Source organism: Bicyclus anynana, chromosome 23 (genome assembly GCF_947172395.1).
Source record: "Bicyclus anynana chromosome 23, ilBicAnyn1.1, whole genome shotgun sequence".
Taxonomy (NCBI): domain Eukaryota; kingdom Metazoa; phylum Arthropoda; class Insecta; order Lepidoptera; family Nymphalidae; genus Bicyclus; species Bicyclus anynana.
Genome location: NC_069105.1, coordinates 13,100,374 through 13,109,445, shown reverse-complemented (window position 1 = coordinate 13,109,445; position 9,072 = coordinate 13,100,374). Strand labels below are relative to the sequence as shown.

General features: G+C 35.6%; 1 protein-coding gene across 1 annotated transcript in view; it reads left to right on the top strand.

Moving 5' to 3' along the window:
• The first annotated feature begins 652 nt into the window (after positions 1-652).
• LOC112049774 (head-specific guanylate cyclase) overlaps positions 653-9,072 on the top strand; it is a 149,670-nt gene continuing 141,250 nt past the window's right edge. Inside the window, exon 1 of the mRNA XM_024087801.2 lies at positions 653-840. The gene's annotated coding sequence lies outside the window, so the exon portion shown is untranslated. The remainder of the gene's footprint in view (positions 841-9,072) is intronic.

The window sequence follows — 9,072 nt, the reverse complement described above, 5'->3', positions numbered from 1 at the left end:
TATTTCATTGTTTAAATTTCATTGCTTCCAACCATACTGTTACTTAACTAATATAAATTAATAAACGCGGAAATGCAGCCAGTATATTTGCCACATTCCACGTGGGCATGATTTGTATAGATAATAGGATAAGTTAGCCTAAGTTCCTTAATGTATTCTTTCTCACTAAAAATAATAATAATAATAATAATAAAAATTATTCTTTCTTTGTTACGCTTTTATGTTTCAAACCACTCTTACTTGACACTCTTATCAAAATTAATTAAAAAACTCTTTCATCAGAGGAAAGCTTTAGCGTATCAACATAATTAATAGCAAAGGTTCTTGTCACTGTAATACTGGCCCATGTTTGTATAAAATCTACACTCTTAACCATTTCTTGAAAATTTAATTGAACAAATTGATAAGCAATAACTAAGAAAAGGCCTTACATTACTTAATATCACATTTCTGTTTTTGAAATTACTACACTCACATTAAGAGACAAAATAAACACAAAATTTGTTAGCGTTACTAAATAACGCATCAAAATTCCACACATAACAGCGCTTCAAGCCTAAACAATCGCTGCAAGGTGTTAAATTGCACAAAATATGCGATTTTAGGCCGTAATGAATTGACAATAAGATCAGTCGACCGCGCCGATCCGGAGCAAGCGTGCGCATCGTTGCTAGCACCGTTTCGTCGTAGCAGTGTCGCGTAGGCTCCGCTACGAGCGCTACGTGTCGCTACGCGGGCCCTTCGTCGCTTGAAAATAGTGTCGAATTTTATTTACGTCGTGAAATTTTCGTGAAAGTGCTTAGTGTTTCGTTTTGTCCAGCCGATCGAACTGCGATAAAGGTTAGTGGGTTTTTTTTTAATTTGGACTTTATTACGTTAAGTTTAAGGTTTAATTGTTGTTTTTAATTACTTTGTAATGGAATTTTGCGTTACTAAAGTAATATCGTAATCGTTTGTAAACTATTTATGTTAATTTTTTTGTACGCGTTTATTTTTTATTTTTGTTTTTAGTTAATTTTGTAAAACATGTTATTATTATAAATTTAATTATATTTAAAAATTAACTGCTACGTTACTTTAAATCTATGATTTTTTTAGTTTTGAATACCGTAAGTTATTAAAACAAAAACATTATAAAAGCGAATCTCTGGTTACAGCACTGAGGAACAATATCCTAATTATTATTTTTAAACATAATTAAAAAATAATATAGGAAGTAAGTATATTTTTAGTTTAAATAAGAGGATATTAAGGTTTTAGGAATCAAACCCTTATTATGTTATAATTGTTGGTTGGTCGACAATTTCTTTAAAAACCTATTCAACGGCATCCTGCACTATGGGGTAAACGATAAAAAAAAAACCATTACTTCCACTAACATTGTTGTGAGGTACCCTATTTTTTTTTATTTAAGATTTTATTTTACGTTTTTGTCGGGCTGCTTCATGTGATGATTGACAACAACTTTCTAATATTAAGTTTCTGAACCACGAAACGGTTCCTTGTGAACTACGAAAACCTAAAAACGGTTTCTCTACTACAAAATTGTGGTCATTAGCCATGTTTTTAAATGTTTCCACATTGGTTGTGAAACCCTAAAAATAGTCTTTCTGATTTTTAAGAGAAAGAAAGAAAATATGTTTTACTGCCTCATTGGTCCAGCGAATAGTCTATATGGCTAAGGGCTATGTGTCATGAGATCCTAAGGTTCGAGTCATGGGTCGGATATGTGATATTTAATTTTTCTTACTTCCAAAAAAATATCAGTAAGAAAGCCTTGGAGAACACGTTAGTTTCAAGCATTAATGTAATGTTAATCGAAAGATCACCAGTGGCGTGCACTTCATAGATGCATAAACGCAAGGCATATCCCGAGCATTCATTACGGAGCTGTTTTGGAGGAGCAATTTTCCATTTTGTACCTACAGTGCATACCCTAATTAAGAGCCTTGTGCACGCCACTGAAGATCACGTACCAAGTTTCTTTAAAATAAAATCGTTTGAAACTAAGTAATAAATTATTATATGAATAAAATGAATATATGAATAAAATGAATATATGAATAAAATGAATATATGAATTATAAGAAATGAATGAAGATGGGGATTAATATGAAAGTTAGTTTAAAATCTCTTTCTCCATATTTCACACTCTGAGCGAATATAAACATAATGTTGATTGAAGTCTCGGGTCTAAGCCGAAAATCTGCTTCGTGTATTGTCTGCAATAGACGGCATAATTGTATTGTACTGCACAGGTATTCTCGGTGATAGAGACTACGTTTATACTAATACAGGATTTGATGAATAATAACAATCATCAACATCATCGTATCAGCCGATGGACGTCCACTGCAGGACTAGGCCTTTTGTAGGGACTTCCAAACATCACGATACTGAGCCGCCTGCATCCAGCTAATCCCTGCATCTCGCTTGATGTCGTCAATCCACCTGGGGGTCGACCAACACAGAGCTTTATAGTGCGGAGTCGCCATTCCAGCACCTTGGGACCCCAACGTCTATCGACTCTTCGAACTATGTGCTCCGCCCATTGCACTTCAGCTTCGCGACATGTTGAGCTATTCTCGGTGATAGAGACTACGTTTATACTAAAGGATTGGATGAATAATAAGAATCATCATCATCATCATCATCATCATCGTATCAGCCGATGGGCGTCCACTGCAGGACATAGACCTTTTGTAGGGACTTCCAAACATCACGATACTGAGCCGCCTGCATTCAGTGAATCCGGCTGCGACACGCTTGATGTCAGTCCACCTGGTCAACCAACACTGCGCTTTAAATTGCGGAGTCGCCATTCCAGCACTTTGGGACCCCAACGTCTATCGGCTCTTCGAACTATGTGCCCCGCTCATTGCCACTTCAGCTTCGCGACACGAGCTATGTCGGTGACTTTGGTTCTTCTGTGGATTTCCTCATTTCTAATGACTAATGAGAACAATATTTATAATTAAAGAAATTAAATAAATGCATATTTTTAACATTGGAAGTATAGACTCAGATAAAAAAGTTTAATCAAATTGACTCGAAATAAATTACTTAACATTTTATAAATTAAAAACAAATGACTTGAGATTCGTCTAAGATTCATTTCAACTTTGAGTAGTATTTACCTAATTAATAATTCTTTAAGATCTGAATCTTTAAGAGCTGAAGTCTTTTATCGTTGATAAAGTTTTTTCTCGAAGGTATTCTTGAAAATCTCTTTCAAATCAGCAAACATATAAAAACATACACGTAAATACAAAACTTCTCTTCCTTTAAAGTGAGTTAAAAAGGAGGTTTTATACGTTCGAAACAGATAGCATAAAAATATTATAGGGTTTATATTATAGTGATAAATAAAAACATAATATGGGGGAATAAAATCGTTCTTAGCTGTTAAGTCACTTTATAGGTATTTTGATGACGCAAATATTTTCTCTGCAATGTCATCAATTTCGGAATGAGCAGTCTATAAATGGTTTATGAGCGTTGGCTTGGTTTTAGTATAGTATCGGACTTTTAAATGTTATCTTAGTTATATCTATCTTATTAACATTTTCCTTTATTTTAAAACTAAAATATTAAATCGTTAATATATATTTTAAATCGTTAATTTCATATTTATTAAAGTATACTTACAATTATTTAAGTATACTTAAATACAATTTTAGTAAAGTATAAATAACTAAAGCCCCGAGGTTACACAGGCGTAGTTCCTTTCCCCGTCAGAATATGGAGATAAAATATTGCTCGTGACATACTCAAATAACGTGGCTTTCTAGTTGTGACCGAATTTTCAAAATCGGTTCAGTAAAACCAAAGATTACCCTTTACAATACCACAATCTTTACGTCTTTATAGTACTAGCTGACACCGCGCGGTATCACCTGCGTTCCTGTAGCAATATGGAGATAATCTGTATAACTTAGAGCCTTCCTCGATAAATGGGCTACCTAACAAGTAGTCCCCTTGTATAGTCACAGCATAATTCTGGGGGATTTAAATACATGCCTAATTAAAGATGACTATCGCAGTAAGAAGTTAATGACTGCAGTTGAATCATGTAGTTTATCTGTCCTGCCACTTACTGCTACACATTATTCTCCTGGTTGTACTCCATCTCTTCTTGACCTTATTATTGTGTCTTCTCCTGATTTCGTCTTCAAGCATGGTCAATGTCCAGCTGAAGCATTTTCGTATCATGATTTGATTTATCTTTCCTATAAATTACGTCCTCCTAAGGCAAAATCGAGAATACTTCTGCAGCGTAACTTTGCTGGAATTGATAAAAATCGCCTTTGTGATGATGCTACGAATTTGGATTGGTCTGTTATTGCAGATGCAGATTCAGTTGATTGCAAGGTAGACTTATTTAATACCCTAATAACTCAGCTCTATGACGTGCATGCTCCGGTAAGGCCGATTAAAATGAAACACCTACCTGCTCCTTGGCTTTCTGATGATATAAAAATTTATATGAACAAAAAGAATTCTGCAAAATATAAATATAAAACAACTGACTCTGAAGCGAATCGTCTTAAATATCATAAGGCTCGGAATCGCTGTAATACATTATGTAGAGATGCACAACGACGCCACATTTTTAAATCAGTAGAAAATGGCAATTCTGCCAAAACTTGGAAATTTCTAGAATCTCTTGGAGTTGGTAAATCTTCCCCTAATAATCCTATCAATATTGATATCGAACATCTGAATAAACATTTTGCTACTTCCGATACGATTGATAGTATTGATAAAGAACGTACACTTAACATTCTTTCTTCTGCTTCAACTCCTAATCATTTACCCTTTTTCTTTGAGTCTTTCACTGAATGTGATGTTAAGAAGAGCATTTTATCGATCGTCTCAAATGCTGTCGGTTCTGATGACGTGAGCCGTAATATGATCATTCCCATCATTGATATTGTTATCCCAGTTCTTACCCATATCCTAAATTATTCCATCCACTCCAGTAAATTTCCTGAGGCATGGAAGAGTGCTCAAATTATTCCATTACCTAAAAAAATTACCCCTAATTCCTTCTCAGACTTTCGACCTATTTCAATTTTGCCTTTTCTGTCAAAAGTCCTTGAAAAATTGGTTTTCCGACAGTTGAGTCTTTTTCTTAGCAAGCATTCCATTCTAAGTCCCTTTCAATCCGGTTTTCGCCCTGGTCATAGTACGGTCACAGCTTTAGCAAAAGTTACTGATGATATCCGCTGGGCGATGGATAATAGACAACTCACAGTCTTAGTTCTGCTAGATTTTAGTAATGCTTTTAACACTGTTGACTATGACATTTTGTTGGGTTTATTATGCTCTCTTAACATATCTCCATCGGTGGTTGACTGGTTTCGGAGTTACCTCAATGGCCGTAAACAGCGTATTCGCGTTCACGATTCTTTCTCATCTTGGTGTGATGTTTCGGCCGGGGTACCTCAGGGTGGCGTGTTATCTCCTTTACTCTTTTCCATATTCATTAATTCTATCACTCAATGTTTCACTTCTCTCTACCATATGTATGCAGATGATGTGCAAATATATCGCTCGTCAACTCTTGAGAACCTTGGCTATGCTGTGTCTGCTATTAATAAAGATCTAAATGCAATTTCAGTATGGAGCAAACAGTATGGGCTTAAGGTTAACCCTATTAAATCAAAAACAATTATTATTGGCAGTCCTAGTCTAATCTCAAGAGTTGTTTGGGGCGACGTACCACCTATTATTTACAACGGTGTCATGATACCGTATTGTGATTCGGTTAAAAACCTTGGAGTTGTTATGGACAAGGAATTATCGTGGTGCATGCATATCAAGGAGTTGAGTAGGAGGACGTTTGCGACGTTGAGTTCGTTACGACGCCTACGTTCTCTTCTTCCAATTCCTACCAAAGTTATGTTAGCAAATTCTCTCCTACTCTCTGTTCTCGATTATGCGGACGCAAGCTATCCCAGTTTGACTGAGGACTATCTTAATAAACTTGAGCGACTTCAAAATGTTGCAATTCGGTTTATATTTAGCCTTCGCAAATATGACCATATATCTGAATTTCGTCAGAAACTCAAGTGGCTTCCTATTCGCCGTCGCCGGGATCTGCATGTACTTTCTCTTCTGTACTGTGTGCTCTTTAATCCAAAATATCCTCCTTATCTTAAGGAGAAATTCACATTTCTGGGAGTGCAATCAGAGCTAAGAACATGTCGTGCTCTTACTCTGTGTATGCCTTTCCATAGGAGTAAATTTTATAAGTGTTCATTTGTTGTTCGTGCTATTAAGCTATGGAATGCACTCCCAGTCGACATTCGGAAATCCAAATCCTTTGATATGTTTAAAAATCCGTTAAGACATATTATCTTAGTCACTAGTTACATATTTTATTTTATTAGAATATTTATCATACGACATAATGATATATTTATATATTAGTTTATTTTATGATATTTATAATTATTATATAATTTGTGTATTATGGTTTATGTATTAGTGTGTAGTTATTTGTATGTATGTATATGTACAATATTATTACGTACACACCACCTACAGTTGTCCTAATAAGTTCCTAAGCCTAAGGTTGCCTGGAAGAGATCGCTACTAAGCGATAAGGCCGCCTTTTGTATTCTACTTTTTCTTGTGTTTCTGTTTTGCTTGTTTTCTTTTATTTTTGTGGTGTACAAATAAAGTGTATTAAATAAAAATAAATAACACTGAAAGAATTTGCCAAATCGGACCAGTATTTCCTGAGATTAGCGCGTTCAAACAAACAAACTAATTCTTCAGCTGTATATTATATTAGTATAGATTATTATTATTAGTTACTAGAGATATCTAATACCTTTAAATGAGAAATTCTTGATAAAATAATCTAAATCTCCGAAACAGCTCCATGCTGCTGTGATGGAAAATTTGTAACCTATCTTTGAGTTTTAAGTGCAGTAGCACGTTGAAAAGATAACTCGTTTTGGAGCGGAATTTCAAAATGCATATTATAATATCAATAACATTTACAGAAATATTTAATTTAAGTAATTTAATGTTAAAATTGTAACTTAACATACCCACTGATTTTGTAAATGCGGATGCTAGTTTATTTGTAACAAATACGAGTATTTAACTAAACCGATTTTTTTAAATATTTACTGATAAATAACTACGTTGGTAAAACCACGAGGCGTTTGCTAGTTAATAAATAACAATAATAATTATGTTTACCAAGGCTTAACGTGCCATACCGTTACTATTAAGAATCTGATCACGTAATCAGAAGTGAACGTACTAGTTTGTGAAAACACAAGTTAAGGCTTATGTTTCATTGACTCTGAGAAAGCGGATAATAATGTTACAGATTTTTATCATCATCATCATCATCATCATCATCATCGTCATCATATCAGCCGATGGACGTCCACTGCAGGATATAGGCCTTTTGTAAGGACTTCCAAACATACTGAGCCACCTGCATCCAGCGAATCCCTGCGACTCGCTTGTTGTCGTCAGTCCACCTGGTGGGGGGTCGGCCAACATTGCGCTTACTAGTGCGGGGTCGCCATTCCAGCACTTTGGGACCCCAACGTCCATCGGCTCTTCGAACTATGTGCACCGCCCATGGCCACTTCAGCTTCGCAACTCGTTGAGCTATGTCGGTGACTTTGGTTCTTCTGCGGATCTCCTCATTTCTGATTCGATCACGCAAAGATACTCCTAACATAGCTCGTTCCATCGCCCGCTGTGTGACTCTGAGCCTTCTTATGAGGCCCATAGTTAGCGACCAATCATCAGACCAGATTTTTATCATTCCGAATAAAAAAATATCACTTTTTTGCAGCAGTATAGTTATAAATACTAATTGGGCTATGCTTGGAGTTTCTCTGCGTGATCGAATCAGGAATGAGGAGATCCGCAGACGAACCACAGTCACTGACATAGCTCAGCGAGTCGCGAAACTGACGTGGCAATGGGCAGGCCACATAGTTCGAAGAGCCGACGGACGTTGGGGTCCCAAGGTGCTGGAATGGCAACCCCGCATCGGAAAGCGCAGTGTTGGTAGACCCCCTCACTAGGTGGACCAAGGATATCAAGCGGGTTGCAGGGAGCGTTGTGCTTGGAGGTCCATGCAAGAGGCCTATGTCCAGCTGTGGACGTCTATCAGATGGAAGGCAGTAGGAAGGTAAAGACTAATTGGGCGAACTACATAAATCGATTTTAAGCCATTTAAGTATAATAAAGCCAGGAAAAAAGTTGTTAAAAGTTGTACTTGTTAACTAGTTATTATGTCAGGTAAAGTTTTAATTACTGGAACTCCGCTCAGGCCATTCTTTCAGTGATAACTTTTTAACTATTCAAAAAATTACTTTATGGTAAAAAAAACAAAGTTTATCCACATTGAACACTCCACCTAGCTTTTGCTACTTTGCACGCGTAATTTTAAATTTTTCATTGTTTACATTTCTAACTATTGGAACTATTTTTCCGGGATAAAAAGTTGAATGTATTTATATATGTTGCTCAACAAATTTATTGATTAAAATTGAAATGAAAAATTAAAATTAAAGTCCTATTAAAATTGTATAGATTAGCCGAGACAACTTGTCTAAGAAGGTAACTAATATAGTTACCATCTTAGACAAGTTATATATAAACTTTAAATAAACTGTGGGTATCCCCACATACTGTGGGTATGTTTAAATAAACTTCAATTGTATTTATATGTTAACTGAGTTGGTACTCAAAATTTTGTACTAACAAGTCAATAATTCAAAAAAAACCCGAAATTTTGTTTTACTGGAGGCGAGGCGGATGACTAGGGGCGAGTAAGCAACTCGCCCCTAGTCATCCGCCTCGCGTATTTTGTATATCTATTAATACATAACGTTTTTCTAAATTTAGTTTTTAGTTAGTTTGATGACTTCCGTGGCGCGTGAATTTTCATCCTCCTCCTAACAAGCTAGCCCGCTTCCATCTTAGATTACATCATCACTTACTATCAGGTGAGATTTTAGTCAAGGGCTATTTTGTAAACAATTAAAAAAAAAAGTTTTATAAATATGGCCATGATATACTTACAAT